Source organism: Pseudophryne corroboree, chromosome 2 (assembly GCF_028390025.1).
Source record: "Pseudophryne corroboree isolate aPseCor3 chromosome 2, aPseCor3.hap2, whole genome shotgun sequence".
Taxonomy (NCBI): domain Eukaryota; kingdom Metazoa; phylum Chordata; class Amphibia; order Anura; family Myobatrachidae; genus Pseudophryne; species Pseudophryne corroboree.
Genome location: NC_086445.1, coordinates 459,457,091 through 459,481,166, shown reverse-complemented (window position 1 = coordinate 459,481,166; position 24,076 = coordinate 459,457,091).

Below are 24,076 nucleotides of genomic sequence, written 5' to 3'. Positions count from 1 at the left end.
CCCTAGGACTTTGAAGGCGCTATGGCCCATCGTCTCAAAGGACGAGATCCTTTCCACTTTCAAAAAGAAATGTCCCATGGCCTGCTACACAAGAAGCAGAAGCATAAAGGACCACGTCGTACATGCTGACATCACTAGTTTTGGCCCAGCCCCACCATCTACTTTTCTCACTAAAACACTGGGTAGTTACGCATGTCTATGTTGAAAAACGTGCAGGTCATTCAGGATTAGACATGTTCTGTTCTGCACCATGACCCATATAGTATATGTGATCACGTGCCCGTGCAACCTCCAATACATGGGCAAGACTTTATAAAATGCAATAGAACATCTTGCTATGCACAGATCGGCTGTCAAGTATGCTTTAACAGGCAAATCCTCTGATCAACCGGTGGCCAGGCACTATGCAGAGATGAAATATTCTTTGGAAGATTTACGTTTTCAAGTTATTGATCACGTTCCCAGGAGTCTCGGGGGGGGGGGGGGGGGGGTGATCGTGCTGGCAAACTGTTACGTGTCGAGGCTATATGGATGTTTATCCTGGACACTCTGAAGCCAAAGGGTCTGAATGACAAAATTCAATGGAATATTTTTTAACGCCATTGTCAGTCACCCAGTGTCATGCACTTGGTTGAGTTTTTGTTTTTGCATGGTACACTGCATGGTTTTGCATGGTTCTTGCTCTTAAATGGGTCTTTAAGACACCATTCAGTCCCATTAATTTTTAGGCTCATGGTTTTCAATATTTAGTCCAATATTTTTACCATTGTTATATAGTTATTTTGCCCCCTCGAATATACTATTATGTATATGGATACAAGATAATTCAAGAGACCCCCGGATTTTTGCTGTCACTATCAGCAACAGTTATTTACAACTTTTCTTAGGCAGAATACAGTATTGCACTAAATATTATTTCACATAAATATGGTTTTATTACCTTTAGGTCTTAGTAGTATGTTTTATGCAGCCAGCTTTATAATTGATTCCAATATGTTCTATCATTATGCTTTCACCATAGATGACTGCTCGTACTAGTATGCTGAGTACATACACGATTTATTCGTAATTATGCACTTTTCTTACAGCGTTCATGTACTGTATTAGCCGCGGGCGCCCACCACCTGGTTTCTATGGACAAAAGGCTGCCATGACTACGGGATATGCTGAGCATGCTCCGTTTACCTGGAGTCAGGTTGCCAAGGCCTCGTGGCAAGCACGTGCGCCTTATGCGCTTACGTCATGAGGCGGCACAAGGGAGCCGGAATGGAAACAGCCCCCCCCCCCCCGGTGTCCGCTGTACTAACCGTTTCGCGGGTCTTCTTCTTTTTAAAGGTATGTGTTATACTTATTTCACTGTATATCACCTTGACAAAGGGGCGCCACGGCCCCGAAACGTTGGAGATGTTGTGATGAATTAAAAGCACTTTTTGCTCACTGACAACCATTACCAGTCTCCGAGTGCCGCTGCCTGTTGTATCTGTTGTATATGCTGTATATATATATATATATATAGTATGCAAAGCCCGGCACTCCTCTGTGGACTGATGTGCCCCAGTACCAAAGATGTGACAAAGGGGCTAGACACCCCGAAACGTTGATGTACCTGGCTGTGATGTTTTAATACACTTGCTGTTCTACAAGACCTAGAGTGCCGCAGATTTATTTTTAATCTCTCTCTCTCTCTCTCTCTCTCTCTCTCTATATATATATATATATATACACATATACATAAACACACCTGCATACTATACAGTACCAGTCAAAAGTTTGGACACACCTTCTTATTCAATGGTTTTTATTTATTTTTATTATTTTTCTACATTGTAGATTAGTACTGTAGACATCTAAACTATGAAAGAACACATATGGAATTATGTTGTAAACAAAATAGTGTTAAACAAATCAAAATATGTTATATATTTTAGATTCCTCAAATTCTTATTTTTTAACAAAACAATGACCCCAAACACACCTCCAGGCTATGTAATGGCTACTTTACCAAGAAGGAATGTGATGGAGTGCTGCGTCAGATGACCTGGCCTCCACAATCACCCGACCTAAACCCAATTGAGATAGTTTGGGATGAATTGGACCGCAGAGTGAAGGAAAAGCAGCCAACAAGTGTGCAGCACCTCTGGGAACTCCTTCAAGACTGTTGGAAAACCAGTCCAGGAGACTACCTCATGAAGCTGATTGAGAGAATGCCAAGAGTGTGCAAAGCTGTCATCAAAGCAAAAGGGGGCTACTTTGAGGAATCTAAAATATAAAACATACTTTAATTTTGGTTTAACACTTTTTTGTTCACAACATAATTCCATATGTGTTTTTTCATAGTTTTGATGTCTTCAGTATTAATCTACAATGTAGAAAATAATTAAAATAAATAAAACCATTGAATGAGAAGGTGTAGGTGTACTGGTACTGTACATAACATACATACATACATACATACATACATACACACATACATACATACATTACATACATTCACATACAAAGAAATTATGGAGAGACTAACTTGATTGTGAACGATAGAAAATAACGAACTGGAATAACACAAATGTGACCAATTAGACAAAATGGGAAAATACTCCTATAAAGAAATAGGAGGTTATTTACACAAAGATAGTTATTCACATAAAAGTGTCAGGTTCACCAAAGATGACAATAGACCATCACGTAAATTTAGGAGGAGAAAGAAGGAATCCGAGGATTCTCAATCCCCTAACACAGTACTTTTAATGAAATTCCATTAAGACACAAGTTTGGGGTCAAAATATCTACCTCATAGGTCTGCCTTTTTAGGGACAGATTCATAATGCCCATTTCTTCCATATTCATAAAGTAAGAGTGTCTGAATTTGTGAGTTTAATGGAGTCGAAGCAGGACCTGAGGTCTGTATTTGGTTGTAGGCCGTACAGTGTGTAGAAGACATGGAGGTTTGATGAGGTTTCTTCTCATAGTTGTTAGGGAGGATTTCATCCTAAAGAAAGATAGGACCCTATTCAGTATGGATCGCATCTGAGATGCAATCGCATAATGACGATTTTTGTGCCTGCGTGCATGAGCAGAACTCGTTCTGCATCTATATTTAAAACATTTTTCTATGTATTACATTTACATTTTCTTTATTCAGACGTAGAGCCACTTCAATATACTGTACAATAATGCTGGATGACACTTTTCTTTTGCCTATTAGCTTTCAGTACTTTACTCACCTGAGGTGGGGCTTCTCACCTTCTGATCAGGGGCACCAGGGAGGGTGCATAGTTTTTTACATTTTGTTTTATTTCCCCAGAGGGGTTGTGACCATGCCTCCCCAGCTTGGCCATGCCCCTGAACCCTGCAGATATCTCAAGGGCCCTACTTCTGATGCCCTAGTCTGCTTTGTTTATTTCTAGCTAACTACTGAGCCAAGCTCCTCTCTGCTCTTCTACGATGCAGCTGACACTGATTGTATGGTGACATCAGTCAGCGATGCTACAGGAAGCTGGATTCTGAGTTGGCTCTGTGTGGGAGCTGGGCATGTGATGTGTCACCTGCATACTTCTCTTGCAAAGGGAGAAAAGGAGGGTAAGCAAAAGAGAAGGAGGGCAGAGAAGTGAGCGAATAGGCAGGCATGTGGACAGCCATGGTGCCCCCACTGCCCTGTGCACTGAACTATTTATTTTGCCCTAATTATGACCCTGTAACTGTTCATCCTGTACATGTAGTGGCCAACTGTTTTGGAAACCAAATGCACTTTATATGAAAATATACATTTTTATGTAGAGAATACTTAAATACAGAATACTAGCACAATATAAAGTTTTGAGTACTACAAAGTGTCACAAATAGAGAAAATGTCATAAATTTATAAAAAAATATTCTTCAGATATACAGGCAGGATTAAGTTACACCTGGTAAAAGGACAGCACACTAAACACTTGACGATAATAGTAATACTATCAAAGTTTACTTTAAATTGTATCATCCCTTATAAAACTGTGATACAATATTGATAGTATTTCTACATCTTGATAGTGTTTTGAGATGCATTTTTCATTAGGCAAAGTAGGCATGTGTCCAAGGGCACTTCAGCTTGAGAAACATCTGGTTTCCAGGTGTCACAACATTAAACTAGGCAGCCTTCCATTTCAGTGAAAGCTTGGTATACTGAATATTATTTGCAGTCTTCTACTCTGGATGCATGAATCCTGAAATGACTCAGCTAGCTATTCAACTGCTCATTGATGTGATTACTAAATCCATGTGCACATGAAATATAGAATCTGTGAGAAGAACAATGTTCATGCCAGCTGAATTCGTAATCAATCAGTTACTTAATGACCTCAGTGATCTCATACAAAGTCCAGCCTCAGGAATCTCTATTTATAGCACATTTGTTGCAATAAAGGTAGAAGCATCATTGTAGAAATAATACTATATTTACTCTGAATTTTTGAAACCATTATATATAAGAGTAATATGTAACCAATTTATACGTAATCCACAATTTTTCTCTTTTTTTAACATATACTGTATTCAGGGAAATGCATGGTTTAAAATAGAAGCATATCAGCTCATCACACTCCTACAAAGCTTGTACAAAGGCACATTTAACATACTGTAACAACACAATGATGATAATGAGGACTAGGGGGTACATTTAGTAAAAGTCAATTTCTGTTGATTTGGTGTTTTTCTGGGATTTTGGTGTGATTTTGCAAATATGAGATTTACTAAAACCCAAATCGACAGCAAATCTCAGGTGAAACACAACATAATACCCAAATTCACCACAATATACCATTGGACCACATCAAATATTGTATCCTTAACATCATGGACGAATTAAGGTCTTTAGGGGGCCCTGGGCAACAAACTTATGGGGGCCCTTAGCAATTGAATTATTAAAGTGATAGAGTGCCCCCTGTACATATCATTACATAGCTGCCCCCTTGTACATAGAATACTACACACCAGCCTACCCCTATACATATAATACTACACAGCTGCCACAATTGTACAAAAGTCATACATGCATTTGTATCATCTCGATTAGACTACTGTAATGCCCTCTACCTTGGTCTCCCAGCAAAAGAATTGCAACGCTTACAGCTGGTGCAAAACACAGCTGCCAGGCTGTTAACCAACCAGCCCCGTTCTAGCCACATAACACCCATCCTCTACTCCCTTCACTGGCTGCCTGTAAGATGGCAAATCGTCTTCAAGATTGGCTTACTGAGTTTCAAAGCATTACATGACCAGGGCCCAAGGTACCTAAAAACAACTCTGACCCCATACTGCCCCACTCGATTACTGCGATCTGTAGATGAAGGACTTTTAGCAGTACCTAGAATCTACCGTAATTCATCTGGGGGTCGAGCTTTTAGTCATGCGGCTCCGACTCTATGGAACTCACTTCCCCGCACAGTGCGAGAGGCCCCAACTATAGAATCCTTCAAAAGTAGACTCAAGACTTTCCTGTTTACTCAAGCATTTCCACAGTGTCCCTTTTAGTATCTTCATGCTTCTGTATTTTATGAAAATGTACTTCATTATTTTATATGCTATGTATCTGTTAAGCGCCTTGAGTCCTATTGGAGAAAGAGCGCTATATAAATAAAATTATTATTATTATTAATTATTATTACATATAATACTACCCCACACACTGTGCATACAACATTACATACCTCCCCTCCGTACATATAATACTACACCCCCCTCCCCCACAAGCCCCCTCCTCTGTACATATAACACATACTGTTATACTGTATAACATTACACATCTGCCCCCAATGTACATATACTACACACATCCCCCCACAAGCTCCCCTCCCCCTCCATACATATAAAACTACCTGTTCGCATAACACTATACACCTGTGGCCTCCTCCGCATACTGCTGGTCTTCTCCAGTGATAGTCCTAGAGCAGTTGCTGGGGTGTCATGGATGATCCCGGGCCAGCAGAATTCTCTATGCAGGCTGCCGCGTGACTTTGGTGGGAGGAGCCTGTGGCAGCCAGCTGCCTGCCCATCTGCAGTGTACTGTAGACGTGCGCTGTGTGTTTATCCCCCTCCCCATATGCTTTCTGGGTCCGACTCTCTCTCTCCTCACACAGGGAAATAGCCAGGAGCAATAGCTAGCATAACGAACATTGCAGCAGGTGCCCAGCAATAGGATGTTGCAGGTGCAGCAGGTGGGGACAGCCGAAGGTGGGGGCCTCTAATGTGTGGGGGCCCCAGGACAACCTCCCTTATAATCCAGCCATGCTTAACATGGACACAAATAGAAATCTTAGATTTACTAAAAATCGTGTTTGGCAAATCGATCAAAACTGCAGCACAGTAGACAAAATAAATTTACCTCCATGTGAGCATTCTGTTGCCCTGAAGGTTTTAGTTTGTTGTAGTTTAAAGAAAGGGTTAACGGTATTAAAAAAAAACTTGCGTACCAGCCCCTGTCCTCTGAGTCTATTCTGTAACCAGGGCCGGATTCAGGGGGGGCGAACAGGGTGAAATCATCCTCTTGAGAGCGGTCTATTAGGCAATCACAGCTACTTTATATTGCAGAGAACCATGTGGGATCTGTCATTTTGCTTGCTGTACTGTACATATAGTACAGTAAAGCGTGTCTATGGGCTTGGGAAGCTGCATATTTTTGTATTATGAAAACCATGGAAAAGGGGACTGACCACCTTGAAGGAGTAAGTAAATATGAAGTATGTGAGTGTGACTGAGATTGTATATAATGAAATGTTCTGTCTTTTTTTTTTTTTTTTATCTTCTTTACAGCGCATGTAAAGGTGCCAGTGGGCCCTTACTGTCCGGGCATGCTGGCACTTGTGTTTCTCAAAGTCCACAGACAAGGTTGGTGGAATCAGTAGTTTTGTGATAAACAACAATATTACACTCTATTTTTTCACTATGAATCCAGCACCCACTGCTACAAGGGATGCAGGATATAACCCAAGGGCTTCCCCCTAGGCCTGGGGGTTCCCCTTTATTGGGGGGGGGGGGGGTTGCCACTTCACAAGGAATTCCAGTCTCTGAGTGACCAGTTTTGGGCTGATTAATCTGATGGCATGGGGACCCCATGATGAGTATCTCCCCACCATGGTATTACCTGCGGCCTGCGCAGGTCAGTATGCTTTTAATCTGCTGCCGACTTCTACTGTAATTAGCTGTTTAGTTTATCATAAATGGGGCAAACTGACTGAAATTTACTAAAATCGCTCAGAAATCACATTGAAATTGCCAGAATCCGATGAATATCGCAATCAGAAGAAAATAGACATTCAGAAATGCTGCTTAGTAAATACAGTGATACAGGATGCAGGAGACAAGAATAAACAATGCATTCTGGCAATAATACGCTTAAAATTCTACATCTAAACCCTAGCAATTGCCCACAATATTTTTTTTGTATTAAAACCTGCATACATGCTGCAATTATGTGGCCGGCCCATTTTTTATTGGTGGATTGGCCAGATAAATGTACAGTTATGCATGCAATTGATCCAAAAATATCGATCAGTTGAGCATGTCAGATCATCCAGCATGTTTGGCGGCAGTGCATGCGCAGCACATAATTGGGGTATTTGTCCTGAAAAATACCCCAAATTGGCTGCGGAGTGGCATTGCAGGGAGCTTCCTCACAAGCTCTGTCCCTGCATGTGATAATTTATACATCAATAATAAATTATCGTATATTGTAGATTGGGCTGATATTACCATAGTACATCCGGATCCTCAGATGCAGAAGGTGATAAATCAGCCCCTAATGGGGATATCCAATTACCTGGGGTAAGTACCAGCACTTAATTGATTCCCCCAGGACTATCCAATTAGCACATAACTGCTGTCACTTATCAGGGATTAGGCTGCGGCATGCAAAGCAGAATCCCCGATAAGCAGCCCCCCCCCAAGTCCCATTTTTGTGCAATAACACATGGGTCCAGAAACTTATCTCAGAGCCCATGCATTATCGGCAGAAAATGGATCATTTACCGCATGGAAAAAATAGACTGTAATTAGATAGCCCGTTAACACTATCGGACTAAAAAGTAGAGATGAGCGGGTTCGGTTTCTCTGAAACCGAACCCGCACGAACTTCATGTTTTTTTCACGGGTCCGAGCAGACTCGGATCCTCCCGCCTTGCTCGGTTAACCCGAGCGCGCCCGAACGTCATCATGACGCTGTCGGATTCTCGCGAGACTCGGATTCTATATAAGGAGCCGCGCGTCGCCGCCATTTTCACACGTGCATTGAGATTGATAGGGAGAGGACGTGGCTGGCGTCCTCTCCATTAGAAATTAGATTAGAAGAGAGAGAGAGATTGTGCAGAGTCAGACAGAGTTTACCACAGTGACCAGTGCAGTTGTTGTTAGTTAACTTTTATTTATTTTAATATATATCCGTTCTCTGCTATATCCGTTCTCTGCCTGAAAAAAAACGATACACAGCAGCAGCCAGTCACACAGTGTGACTCAGTCTGTGTGCACTCAGCTCAGCCCAGTGTGCTGCACATCAATGTATAAAAGGCAAAGCTTATAATAATTGTGGGGGAGACTGGGGAGCACTGCAGGTTGTTATAGCAGGAGCCCCCAGGAGTACATAATATTATATTAATTTAAAATTAAACAGTGCACACTTTTGCTGCAGGAGTGCCACTGCCAGTGTGACTAGTGGTGACCACAGTGCCTGACCACCAGTATAGTAGTATATTCATTGTTGTATGTATTGTATACTATCTCTTTATCAACCAGTCTATATTAGCAGCAGACACAGTACAGTGCGGTAGTTCACGGCTGTGGCTACCTCTGTGTCGGCAGTCGGAACTCGGCAGGCAGTCCGTCCATCCATAATTGTATTACAATATATACCACCTAACCGTGGTATTTTTTTTTCTTTCTTTATACCGTCATAGTGTCATACTAGTTGTTACGAGTATACTACTATCTCTTTATCAACCAGTGTACAGTGCGGTAGTTCACGGCTGTGGCTACCTCTGTGTCGGCAGTCGGCAGGCAGTCCGTCCATCCATAATTGTATTATTATTATAATATATACCACCTAACCGTGGTTTTTTTTCCATTCTTTATACCGTCGTCATAGTGTCATACTAGTTGTTACGAGTATACTACTATCTCTTTATCAACCAGTGTACAGTGCGGTAGTTCACGGCTGTGGCTACCTCTGTGTCGGCAGTCGGCAGGCAGTCCGTCCATCCATAATTGTATTATTATTATAATATATACCACCTAACCGTGGTTTTTTTTCCATTCTTTATACCGTCGTCATAGTGTCATACTAGTTGTTACGAGTATACTACTATCTCTTTATCAACCAGTGTACAGTGCGGTAGTTCACGGCTGTGGCTACCTCTGTGTCGGCAGTCGGCAGGCAGTCCGTCCATCCATAATTGTATTATTATTATAATATATACCACCTAACCGTGGTTTTTTTTCCATTCTTTATACCATCGTCATAGTGTCATACTAGTTGTTACGAGTATACTACTATCTCTTTATCAACCAGTGTACAGTGCGGTAGTTCACGGCTGTGGCTACCTCTGTGTCGGCAGTCGGCAGGCAGTCCGTCCATCCATAATTGTATTATTATTATAATATATACCACCTAACCGTGGTTTTTTTTCCATTCTTTATACCGTCGTCATAGTGTCATACTAGTTGTTACGAGTATACTACTATCTCTTTATCAACCAGTGTACAGTGCGGTAGTTCACGGCTGTGGCTACCTCTGTGTCGGCAGTCGGCAGGCAGTCCGTCCATCCATAATTGTATTATTATTATTATAATATATACCACCTAACCGTGGTTTTTTTTCCATTCTTTATACCGTCGTCATAGTGTCATACTAGTTGTTACGAGTATACTACTATCTCTTTATCAACCAGTGTACAGTGCGGTAGTTCACGGCTGTGGCTACCTCTGTGTCGGCAGTCGGCAGGCAGTCCGTCCATCCATAATTGTATTATTATTATAATATATACCACCTAACCGTGGTTTTTTTTTCATTCTTTATACCGTCGTCATAGTGTCATACTAGTTGTTACGAGTATACTACTATCTCTTTATCAACCAGTGTACAGTGCGGTAGTTCACGGCTGTGGCTACCTCTGTGTCGGCAGTCGGCAGGCAGTCCGTCCATCCATAATTGTATTATTATTATAATATATACCACCTAACCGTGGTTTTTTTTCCATTCTTTATACCGTCGTCATAGTGTCATACTAGTTGTTACGAGTATACTACTATCTCTTTATCAACCAGTGTACAGTGCGGTAGTTCACGGCTGTGGCTACCTCTGTGTCGGCAGTCGGCAGGCAGTCCGTCCATCCATAATTGTATTATTATTATAATATATACCACCTAACCGTGGTTTTTTTTCCATTCTTTATACCGTCGTCATAGTGTCATACTAGTTGTTACGAGTATACTACTATCTCTTTATCAACCAGTGTACAGTGCGGTAGTTCACGGCTGTGGCTACCTCTGTGTCGGCAGTCGGCAGGCAGTCCGTACATCCATAATTGTATTATTATTATAATATATACCACCTAACCGTGTTTTTTTTTCCATTCTTTATACCGTCGTCATAGTGTCATACTAGTTGTTACGAGTATACTACTATCTCTTTATCAACCAGTGTACAGTGCGGTAGTTCACGGCTGTGGCTACCTCTGTGTCGGCAGTCGGCAGGCAGTCCGTCCATCCATAATTGTATTATTATTATAATATATACCACCTAACCGTGGTTTTTTTATACCACCTAACCGTGGCAGTCCGTCCATAATTGTATACTAGTAAACTATCCAATCCATCCATCTCCATTGTTTACCTGAGGTGCCTTTTAGTTCTGCCTATAAAATATGGAGAACAAAAAAGTTGAGGTTCCAAAATTAGGGAAAGATCAAGATCCACTTCCACCTCGTGCTGAAGCTGCTGCCACTAGTCATGGCCGAGACGATGAAATGCCAGCAACGTCGTCTGCCAAGGCCGATGCCCAATGTCATAGTACAGAGCATGTCAAATCCAAAACACCAAATATCAGAAAAAAAAGGACTCCAAAACCTAAAATAAAATTGTCGGAGGAGAAGCGTAAACTTGCCAATATGCCATTTACCACACGGAGTGGCAAGGAACGGCTGAGGCCCTGGCCTATGTTCATGGCTAGTGGTTCAGCTTCACATGAGGATGGAAGCACTCAGCCTCTCGCTAGAAAACTGAAAAGACTCAAGCTGGCAAAAGCACCGCAAAGAACTGTGCGTTCTTTGAAATCCCAAATCCACAAGGAGAGTCCAATTGTGTCGTTTGCGATGCCTGACCTTCCCAACACTGGACGTGAAGAGCATGCGCCTTCCACTATTTGCACGCCCCCTGCAAGTGCTGGAAGGAGCACCCGCAGTCCAGTTCCTGATAGTCAGATTGAAGATGTCAGTGTTGAAGTACACCAGGATGAGGAGGATATGGGTGTTGCTGGCGCTGGGGAGGAAATTGACCAGGAGGATTCTGATGGTGAGGTGGTTTGTTTAAGTCAGGCACCCGGGGAGACACCTGTTGTCCGTGGGAGGAATATGGCCGTTGACATGCCAGGTGAAAATACCAAAAAAATCAGCTCTTCGGTGTGGAGGTATTTCACCAGAAATGCGGACAACAGGTGTCAAGCCGTGTGTTCCCTTTGTCAAGCTGTAATAAGTAGGGGTAAGGACGTTAACCACCTCGGAACATCCTCCCTTATACGTCACCTGCAGCGCATTCATAATAAGTCAGTGACAAGTTCAAAAACTTTGGGTGACAGCAGAAGCAGTCCACTGACCAGTAAATCCCTTCCTCTTGTAACCAAGCTCAGCAAACCACCCCACCAACTCCCTCAGTGTCAATTTCCTCCTTCCCCAGGAATGCCAATAGTCCTGCAGGCCATGTCACTGGCAAGTCTGACGAGTCCTTTCCTGCCTGGGATTCCTCCGATGCATCCTTGCGTGTAACGCCTACTGCTGCTGGCGCTGCTGTTGTTGCCGCTGGGAGTCGATGGTCATCCCAGAGGGGAAGTCGTAAGCCCACTTGTACTACTTCCAGTAAGCAATTGACTGTTCAACAGTCCTTTGCGAGGAAGATGAAATATCACAGCAGTCATCCTACTGCAAAGCGGATAACTGAGTCCTTGACAACTATGTTGGTGTTAGACGTGCATCCGGTATCCGCCGTTAGTTCACAGGGAACTAGACAATTTATTGAGGCAGTGTGCCCCCGTTACCAAATACCATCTAGGTTCCTCTTCTCTAGGCAGGCGATACCGAGAATGTACACGGACGTCAGAAAAAGACTCACCAGTGTCCTAAAAAATGCAGTTGTACCCAATGTCCACTTAACCACGGACATGTGGACAAGTGGAGCAGGGCAGGGTCAGGACTATATGACTGTGACAGCCCACTGGGTAGATGTATGGACTCCCGCCGCAAGAACAGCAGCGGTGGCACCAGTAGCAGCATCTCGCAAACGCCAACTCTTTCCTAGGCAGGCTACGCTTTGTATCACCGCTTTCCAGAATACGCACACAGCTGAAAACCTCTTACGGCAACTGAGGAAGATCATCGCGGAATGGCTTACCCCAATTGGACTCTCCTGTGGATTTGTGGCATCGGACAACGCCAGCAATATTGTGTGTGCATTAAATATGGGCAAATTCCAGCACGTCCCATGTTTTGCACATACCTTGAATTTGGTGGTGCAGAATTTTTTAAAAAACGACAGGGGCGTGCAAGAGATGCTGTCGGTGGCCAGAAAAATTGCGGGACACTTTCGGCGTACAGGCACCACGTACAGAAGACTGGAGCACCACCAAAAACTACTGAACCTGCCCTGCCATCATCTGAAGCAAGAAGTGGTAACGAGGTGGAATTCAACCCTCTATATGCTTCAGAGGTTGGAGGAGCAGCAAAAGGCCATTCAAGCCTATACAATTGAGCACGATATAGGAGATGGAATGCACCTGTCTCAAGTGCAGTGGAGAATGATTTCAACGTTGTGCAAGGTTCTGATGCCCTTTGAACTTGCCACACGTGAAGTCAGTTCAGACACTGCCAGCCTGAGTCAGGTCATTCCCCTCATCAGGCTTTTGCAGAAGAAGCTGGAGGCATTGAAGAAGGAGCTAACACGGAGCGATTCCGCTAGGCATGTGGGACTTGTGGATGCAGCCCTTAATTCGCTTAACAAGGATTCACGGGTGGTCAATCTGTTGAAATCAGAGCACTACATTTTGGCCACCGTGCTCGATCCTAGATTTAAAGCCTACCTTGGATCTCTCTTTCCGGCAGACACAGGTCTGCTGGGGTTGAAAGACCTGCTGGTGACAAAATTGTCAAGTCAAGCGGAACGCGACCTGTCAACATCTCCTCCTTCACATTCTCCCGCAACTGGGGGTGCGAGGAAAAGGCTCAGAATTCCGAGCCCACCCGCTGGCGGTGATGCAGGGCAGTCTGGAGCGACTGCTGATGCTGACATCTGGTCCGGACTGAAGGACCTGACAACGATTACGGACATGTCGTCTACTGTCACTGCATATGATTCTCTCAACATTGATAGAATGGTGGAGGATTATATGAGTGACCGCATCCAAGTAGGCACGTCACACAGTCCGTACTTATACTGGCAGGAAAAAGAGGCAATTTGGAGGCCCTTGCACAAACTGGCTTTATTCTACCTAAGTTGCCCTCCCACAAGTGTGTACTCCGAAAGAGTGTTTAGTGCCGCCGCTCACCTTGTCAGCAATCGGCGTACGAGGTTACATCCAGAAAATGTGGAGAAGATGATGTTCATTAAAATGAATTATAATCAATTCCTCCGCGGAGACATTGACCAGCAGCAATTGCCTCCACAAAGTACACAGGGAGCTGAGATGGTGGATTCCAGTGGGGACGAATTGATAATCTGTGAGGAGGGGGATGTACACGGTGATATATCGGAGGGTGAAGATGAGGTGGACATCTTGCCTCTGTAGAGCCAGTTTGTGCAAGGAGAGATTAATTGCTTCTTTTTTGGGGGGGGTCCAAACCAACCCGTCATATCAGTCACAGTCGTGTGGCAGACCCTGTCACTGAAATGATGGGTTGGTTAAAGTGTGCATGTCCTGTTTTGTTTATACAACATAAGGGTGGGTGGGAGGGCCCAAGGATAATTCCATCTTGCACCTCTTTTTTCTTTTCTTTTTCTTTGCATCATGTGCTGATTGGGGAGGGTTTTTTGGAAGGGACATCCTGCGTGACACTGCAGTGCCACTCCTAGATGGGCCCGGTGTTTGTGTCGGCCACTAGGGTCGCTTATCTTACTCACACAGCTACCTCATTGCGCCTCTTTTTTTCTTTGCGTCATGTGCTGTTTGGGGAGGGTTTTTTGGAAGGGACATCCTGCGTGACACTGCAGTGCCACTCCTAGATGTGCCCGGTGTTTGTGTCGGCCACTAGGGTCGCTAATCTTACTCACACAGTCAGCTACCTCATTGCGCCTCTTTTTTTCTTTGCGTCATGTGCTGTTTGGGGAGGGTTTTTTGGAAGGGCCATCCTGCGTGACACTGCAGTGCCACTCCTAGATGGGCCCGGTGTTTGTGTCGGCCACTAGGGTCGCTAATCTTACTCACACAGCTACCTCATTGCGCCTCTTTTTTTCTTTGCGTCATGTGCTGTTTGGGGAGGGTTTTTTGGAAGGGCCATCCTGCGTGACACTGCAGTGCCACTCCTAGATGGGCCCGGTGTTTGTGTCGGCCACTAGGGTCGCTAATCTTACTCACACAGCTACCTCATTGCGCCTCTTTTTTTCTTTGCGTCATGTGCTGTTTGGGGAGGGTTTTTTGGAAGGGACATCCTGCGTGACACTGCAGTGCCACTCCTAGATGGGCCCGGTGTTTGTGTCGGCCACTAGGGTCGCTTATCTTACTCACACAGCGACCTCGGTGCAAATTTTAGGACTAAAAATAATATTGTGAGGTGTGATGTGTTCAGAATAGGCTGAAAATGAGTGTAAATTATGTTTTTTGAGGTTAATAATACTTTGGGATCAAAATTACCCCCAAATTCTATGATTTAAGCTGTTTTTTAGGGTTTTTTGAAAAAAACACCCGAATCCAAAACACACCCGAATCCGACAAAAATAATTCGGTGAGGTTTTGCCAAAACGCGTTCGAACCCAAAACACGGCCGCGGAACCGAACCCAAAACCAAAACACAAAACCCGAAAAATTTCAGGCGCTCATCTCTACTAAAAAGCCCATGTTTGCTGTGCGGTAAATAATTGCTGGAAATTAGATACCGGCCTAAGTCTTTTTCAGTGGGCCTCGCTGACCAAGGGTCTTCCTCCTTCCATGACCGGTTTATAATGTTGAAATATGTTGATTTCTGAGATAACTGATGCTTCAGAGATGCAACACTGGTTGTATTATATTTTGGATTCCCCTTGGAACCCTAAAATCATATTCCAAAACAGTACGACTGAATAAGACTCTGGCGTGTAGCATAAATGTTAAGTGCTGATCAACATGTAGAAATGGGATGCGGGCAGCATCCCAGTGGTCGGGATGCCGGTGTTCAAGTGACTGATGTCGGAATCCCAACACCACTTGAAATCCCGGGGTGCTGGAACACCAACCACAAACAACCCAAAGGTAAGTCTCAGGGTAACGGTTAAGGTTAAGGCCTGGAGGGTTGGTTGGGGGGTGGGGCTGGGGGTTAGCCATAGCCGCCACCCCCCCGAGTCTTAGCCCCAGCCACCACCCCAGAGTGACTTAGGGAGTTATTCAGGTTGGTTAGCAAGCCAAAAAAGTTAGCAATTGGGTAAAACCATGTTGCACTGAAGGTCAAGCAGATGTAACATGTACAGAGAGAGTTAGATTTGGGTGGTTTATATTGTTTCTGTGCAGGGTAAATACTGGCTTCTTTATTTTTACACTGCAATTTAGATTTCAGTTTGAACACACACCGCCCACATCCAAATCTCGCTGCACATTATATCTGCCCCACCTGCAGTGCAACATGGTCTTGCCCAATTGCTACATTTTTTGTTTTGCTAACAAACCTGAATAAGGCCCTTAGCCCTAACCGCTACCCCCAACTAGCCACCACTCCAAGTGGGTAAGGGTTAGGGTAGGGTACATGGTAGTGGTAAAATAATTACCCTATCCCCTGTTGGCATTCTAATTGTCAGGATGCCGGTGTCAGTCATGGGAACGCCGGTATCCCGACTGCCAGACTCTTGTATCACACCCATAGAAATAAGTGTTTAAATGAGCAAATAAAATCAATTCCCTTTTGAAATCATGTGTGTGGTTCCTCCTCACATTAACAGATTTTTTTAATATTAGAAATTAGTATTCCTCTATGCATTCTTCCATGTACTGTACATAAAATAAAAAAACTATAGGAATCCGGGGGGGCGGGCTAAACTCCATCATGGAGTATACTGATTCCCGGGCACCGTGCACACTGCACGGCTGTCCCTGGGACATCAGTAAGTAGTATGCACGGAAATCTTCTGGTGTTGCCAGGGCTGTCATCGCTGGCAAGCCCGAAAGATTTCCGGGAATGCCACTTAAGGGGTTAATAGTACAATATATCAAATTAGGTATGGGGTTGGCATTAAAGGCAGTGTATTTAAATGGTTTTGAGGCTGCTAATTGAATGTTGGAGTTTGGGAGAAGGTCCATTTATTAAAAATAAATACTAATTATTCAGTACTGGGCTATGGTGGGGAAACTGGGTTTATTTATTAACTGGGAATGTTAAGGTAAATGGCAGTTAGAGATTTTTTTTAACTGTGGGTGTTGTTGATTTAATATTTCAGCTGGTTTGGGGATGGAGGCTTGAAGGGTCCACATAACTAGCCCTTACTCATTTCATGTAACTATGTCACTTGCAGCAAGGCTGGGGGACACTGGACCATGGGATTGCAGGTTGGGTTGGAACATGACACTTAAACTACCATAACTTTAAAATCTCAGCTTACCCCAAGTTCTTTAAGAGCCTCATGGGGTAGGGCATGTTTTGGGAGACTGCTATTCAGCCTCTCATATATTTATTTTTTAGTTAGACTGGGCCAAAAGTGCTGCTAACCACAGACAGAAGGAGAAACAGGCTGTTCAGGCTATCTACTTGCTTACTTCCCACAGGGCAGTAGCACATTGATACAGAGAGGCATGGAGCCTGTTGCTACTGATCTCCCCTTCTTTTTCTACTATACTGGCATACCTCCCAACATCTCTGTCTGCCAAGGAGGGGCACTGTCTCAAAGCTGAAGTTAGGGGGCATGGCTACAAGGGTAGGGGGTGTGGCCTCACTGGTAGGGGCATGACCTCACAGCAAGAGCCACGATTTCAAGTCATGCCCCCATTTTTGTCACAATGGGGGCATGAGCAGTGCTCAGTGAGCTGCTGGCCATGATCCCTGTCCCTCTCTGCCGGGGAATAGACGCTGTGCGCATGTGCATATCATCTATTCACCGCTGCTCTGGTCAGAGCAGTGAGTGACAGGGAGGATCTCCCAACTGCCTCCCCTCACCGTGGGACACTACGACCCATGGGTGGGACAATGGGATAGACCATGAAAAATAGGACTGCCCTACCAAAATTGGGACAGTTGGGAGGTATGTACTAATATAAGCAACATTTAGAAGGGGGAAAGCAAAGCTTTTTTTAGACTTTTCTGGACCCTGCAAGCTGTGCTTGTGGCTGGAACAAGACTGTCTCCTCAGCATCTCTCAGGAAGCATAAGTATTTGAGTTATCTGAATTTAACCCAGAACAGGATGCCATTATTGCCCAGTCTACGGTACTTTGCTGTTGCTCCATAACCTGTGTAATTATTTGCTGTGTCTAGAAATTTGGCTGCCTTGCAAGGAAATTTGGACAAGCAAAGCCAAACCATCAAAGCAAAACTACTATGGTAATTGTATTTGCTCCCACTGTATTCTTTAATTTCCTTGTGTTCGGGTGTTCTCTGGGGTGGACACAGGCTCTTGGTCGGTCATTCTCTGACTTGATGATGATTGTAGCTGCAGGATCAGACTAGGGCAGTTGCTGTGGCTGTTCCCTCTCTGTGCAGCTCTAAGTCACCTGCTCCAGGCGGGGTGACTGCTCACTCGGTGTCTCTTCCACACTGACTCCGTACTATTGAACATTTGGCGTCAGGAATTTAAAAGGGTCCACTTTGTTGGAAGTTTCAGATTCGGAAAAGGAGGAGGATGAATGTACAGAGAATGGAGTCATCCTATTGAGGGCTCCGTTTTTTTCAGATTCACCAGAGTAAACATTGTAAGGTTGTCTCAAGTACATTTTTATAGACTCCCATGTCATCATCTGACCTTTAGTAGCCTCGGCATGGTGTGTCAAGCTTTAGAAAATTGGGCCGAAAAGGGCAGCTATTCGTTACACAGTTTTGTGTGAGATCCAGGAACCTGCAGGCTTCCACATTACATGTCATGATGGTTCCGTGGGACTTTCATCTACCTTACAGTATCTATTTCTTCTGATCCGTAGTTTTCCTCTGGTACTCAAGCGCATCACAGATCAATCGGTATGGTAATTCTAGTGGCTCCAGCCTCTCAACGCAGGTTGTGCTTCACTGACATTGTCATAATGTCGGTAGATCCTGAGTAGCGTCTTCCACTTTGTCCAGACCTGCTAATACAAGGTCTGGTCTACATGGGAGACCTTCCTTGTTTGGCTTTAATGGCATGGTTTTTGAAACCGAGATTTAAGTTTTTCTCTCCAGGTAGTCTGTACTATACTGCGAGCCCGGACGCTGGTTTTGTCTTGCAATTACAATAGAGTATGGAATCTCTGCATCTTGTAGTTTGAACAGACAAGAGTTTATACCTCCAAGATTTGCCTCTCTTGTCTCTTGGCATTCCTTCAGGGGGGTTTGAAAGCCAGCTCACAGCTTTGTCCTTTGAAAGTACCATTTTCAGTCCTGTCAATTTATTTATAGTGGCGTTTGGCCTTTCTTCCATAGGTTAGTACCTTTTTTGTAGGGTGTGGTGCATAGTCAACCACCTTTTTTGCCCAACGGTATTACCGTGGGATCTTAATCTCCATTTGAACCTTTACATTCAGCGGATCTTCAGTTCATTACTTGGAAGCTGGCTTTCTTGTGACTCTTGCCTCAGCTCGGCTGTGTCTGCATTAATGGTTTCTGTCCTGCAATCCACCTTGTCTTATCATCCAAACAATGAGGCGGTTCTCCGTAGTTCCTAAAAAAAACGCTGTAACGAAGTGTTTTGTATGCAGAAACAGGCACGGTCACACACAGAATATAGGCATGCTGCATATCTTTTTAATCAGCAGAGTCTACTTGTGCATCCTATTCACATAGTGATGCAAATAAGGTGCATTTTTAGCAAAAAAAAAGATTCCTAACGTAGTTGCATGAGATCTGTCAGCTCACGCACACCAGGCATCTCCCACTGCATGGTGTATTGAGGCAAGATGTATGAGAATACATCTGTATATACTTGGTTGTCATTCAAGGCAAATCTACTGTAGGGTGACCAGCAAAACACTATTTGCCAGCACATCCAACTAGGGCAGTGTCGATCTCCTGGGCAGCGTAGGATATGGCTTCAGCAGAACATGTCTGTCTGGTAACTTCCTGGTCCTCTGTCCACGTGTTTGCTCATTTTCATGTTGCCGCTGGTGATGCCCAACTTGGGTGTACAGTTCTCCGGTCAGGCAATACCCTGCCCTGGAGGTGGATGTACGTCCCATGGTACAGTGTCACCCAGCCTTGCTGCAAAAGAAAATAGGATTTTTATCACTTACCAGTACATTCTTTTCTCTTAAGCAGGCTGGAGGACACTGCCTTCCCTTCCTCAGGCTCAGTTGTACGAGGTTGTTTTGACTGTCTCAACTTGTTTCTTATATTGTTCTAACAGTTCCACAGGGTTACTGCTACTCCTTTATGGACTCTTTTTAAGAAGTACTTGAATTGTGTGCTTGCAGGGGGGTGGAGATTAGATTTTTAAAGAAGTAACAGAAGTATGGTATACCCTGTATGGATAGATCCATGTATAGCACATCCTGCAGGAACCATCAGAAGCAACCATCTGGGGTGCATTGCATACTGCAGGTTGCTGCTGGCAGGGTGTGTAAGTGGTGGAGGTACAGGATAAACATTTAGAATACCAGGGGTGTTTTAAGAGATGAGGGGACCTGAACCTTGTTCGCTGGGACATCTCCAGAGTGCATGCGCAAATCACTCGAAAATGGCTACCGCAGGACTCCAGAAGGGTAGGTATAATATACGGGTGCAATGTGTTCAGTGTGGGTCCCCCCAGGGGTCTGTGTGTGCCTATTATAGAAACGCCTATGTAGTATACAGTGCATGAATGCTGGGAAGAGGGGAGAACATGGAAGTATCAGCATAGGGCCATAGAATCCAAAACAAAATGAACATAAGTAAATGAAAAGTTTTTAGAAGATTATGACAAATGTGTGTGTGGGGGGGGGAGGGGGTTATTAGGGTGTGAAAGCATTCAAATGAAGCAAATTAATGTAAAATAGCCTATATAGGGCCTAATTCAGACCTGATCGCAGCAGCAAATTTGTTCTCTAATGGGCAAAACCATGTGCAGGGCAGGTGGGGCAGATATAACATGTTCACAGAGCATTATATTTGGGTGGGTTATATTGTATCTGTGCAAGGTAAAGACTGGCTGCGTTATTTTTATATATTTAGATTTCAATTTCAACACACCTCACCCAAATCTAACTCTCTCTGCACATGTTATATCTGCCCACACTCCCCCTATGCAGTGCACATGGTTTTGCCCAATAGTGAACACATTTGCTGCTGCGATAAGGTCTGAATCAGAGATGAGCGGGAACCAACCCCCCTCCCCCACCCCAAACTTCACGATCCGAGTCGGGAACCGAGTCCGGCTCGGGACTTCCTGACAGATTCGGATCCCAGAACGAGGCAAAACGTCATCATCCTGCTGTCAGATTCTCACAGGTTTTGGATTCCATATAAAGAGCTGCACATCACTGCGGACATGGAGAGTGAGAGACAGACCTCTGTCTCTCTCTGTGGGTGGTGGCGTCAGGTGGGGTCAGTGAGTGCTCTCTAGGGGTGCTGTCCTGTGTTGTTAGGGGTGTTGCAGCTGTACATGGGTGTTGCTGTACTGTCACTGTGGTGTCCTCTGCTGTTAGGGGTGCTGTCCTATCACTGTGGTGTACTGTGCTGTTAGGGGTGCTGCAGCTGTACATGGGTGTTGCTGTACAGGGGCACTGTCCTGTATGCTGTAAAAAATATAGGAGTGCTATGAAAATACAGGAGTGCTGGTTCTGTCCTGTATACTGTAAAAAAATACAGGGGTGTTGTAAAGGCACACTGGCCCTGTCTTGTATGCTGTAAAAATACAGGGGTGTTGTGAAAATACAGGGGAACTGGTTCTGTCCTGTATGCTGTAAAAAATACAGGGGTGTTGTAAATGTACACTGTCCCTGTATTGTATGCAGTAAAAATACAAGGGTGCTGTGAAAATACAGGGGTGCTGGTTCTGTCCTGTATGATGCAAAAAAAAAATGGGGGTGTTGTAAAAGTACACTGGCCCTGTCTTGTATGCTATACAAATACAGCGGTGCTGTGAAAATAAATGTTTACTAGCCCTGTCTTGTATTCTGTAAAAATACAGGGGTGCTGTGAAAATAAATATACACTGGTCCTATCTTGTATGCTGTAAAAATACAGGAGTGCTGTGAAAATAAATGTACACGGGCCCTGTCTTGTATGCTGTAAAAATACAGGGGTGCTGTGAAAATAAAGGCGCACTGTTCTGTGTGCTGTAATAATAAATGGGTACTGTCCTGTGAAATGGAGAACAAAAATTTGGAGGGAAAAAAAAATAGTGAAAGATCGGGAACCACTTCCAGTCCATAGTACTAGTTCTGAAGCTGCTTCTGCCACCAGTAATTACATTGATGATGCAATTCCATCAATGTCGTCTGCTAAGGCCAATGCCCAATGTCGTAGAGGGCATGCAAAATCCAAGAAGCAAAAGTTAATAACCAAAAAAAAAAAGAAATTATCTGATAAGAAATGTAAAATTGACAAGATGCCATTCACAACATGAAGTGGCAAGGAAAGGCTAAGGCTTTGGCCTATGTTTATGACTTGTGGTTTAGCTTCTCACAAATATGGAAGCCCTCCTCCCGCTTGAAAAATTAAAAAAATAAAGCTTGTTAAAGCACAGGAAAAAACAACTGTGCGCTCAGAGATATCACAAATACCGAAGGACAGTCCAAGTGTATCTGCAGTTGCGATGTCTAGGCCTGACCTTCCCAAGACTGTATGGGAAAAGGAGGCTCCTACCACCATTTGCACTCCCCATGCAAGTGCTGGGAGGTGCAACTGCCAGTCCAGTTGCTGATATTGAGGATGTCACTGTAGAAGTACACCAGGATGAGGAGGATATTGGTGTAGCTGGTGCTGAGGAGGAAGTTGACGATGAGGATTCTGATGGTAATGTGGTTTGTTTGAATAAGGCACCAGTGGAGACAGTTGTTGGCCATGGGATGAAAAACCCAATGTCATGAATGGGCAAAATACCCCAAAATCCACCTTTTTGGTGTGGAATTATTTCTCTAAGGATAAGGATTTAAACACTGAAGGGTAGTGGGGAGGAATCAGAGGATGAGGACGACATATTACCTCTGTAGAGCCAGTTTGTGCAAGGAGAGATTAACTGCTTCTTTTTTGGTGGGGTCCCAAACAAACCAATCATTTAAGCCACAGTTGTGTAGCAGACCCTCTCACTGGCATGATTGGTTTGTTAAAGTGTGCATGTCCTGTTTATACAACATAAGGGTGGGTGGTAGGGTCCAAGGACAATTCCATCTTGCACATCTTTTCTTTGTCTGCCACATCATTCCATGGGTGCTGCCCTATATGCGGTGCTGCCCATCTGCCCTATCAGTCCACGGGTGCTGTTTAAGTCCAAGGGTGCTGTTGCCTGTCTGCTGTGCTGTGTAATTCTCCATGGGTGCTGCCTATCCGCTGTATAATTTAGGGGTGCTGTTGTACTTGATCTGAGGTTCAAATGAAAGCCTAGAACAGAATATGAAATAAGCTTAATATCACAACCAGATTTATGAAAACATATAGCCACAAAGGTGGAAATGAAAATTGCAATTTTGACTAAGTGTTTTTAAATAAAGTGGGGAGAGACCACATTTGTGGCCAAAATTAGTCAGATTTAGAAGAGACAGAATCATAATCCAGTGCAACTGCCGGATTAAACTAGATTTTCCAAACACACCTATGTCTATATGTCTGCCATATAATTCCAGGGGTGCCCTGTCTGAACCCACTTATCTACATCTTCTAGTGTGCACTGTGTACCCAGCATTAGAGAGAGGTTCTTCTTAATTATTTCATGTTAGGGACTCAAATGAATGGCTCCAATTAGTCAACCTTAATTTTGATTTATTATTAATGTTCCACATTTTGGGATTATTTACAAGATGTGCATTTGTTGTACATGGTTCTTTTCCTTTATTTTGTAAATGTTTTTTCCTTAATAATCGTACAATGTAAGAGCTGCGTAGGGTAATCGCAAAGACCTTGCGGTGTTAGAAGAACGGAGTTTTAGTGATCTTGCATTGCATCAGCTATCGCTTGCACTGCAGCACTAGATGGGCCAGTAGGTCCTGTGAGGCACAGTTACTGAATAAGGCCCAGCATGGAGTCTCATGAGGGCTTACAGCAAGGAAGATGTCTGGCTTGCCAGGCTGAGGAATGCTGTTGGCACAAAGGTTAGCATTGCTTCCTCCCATGGTCCTACTTATAGTATGAAATGAGTTTCGACTGTAGAGTGGTAAGCTCCACTAGGGCAGGGGATGAATAACGAAAAAATTCACTGCACAGTCCTGCTTAGTACTGTACCGAACCCACCCGAACTCAACTTGCCCTATCAGGGGGTACTGCTGGAGGGGCTCATGAGGGGCTGCTAAAAAAAATATGATTAAAATCAACAAGACACACAGGTATGCTCACATGCATGTAACTGGGACACACAGGTATGCT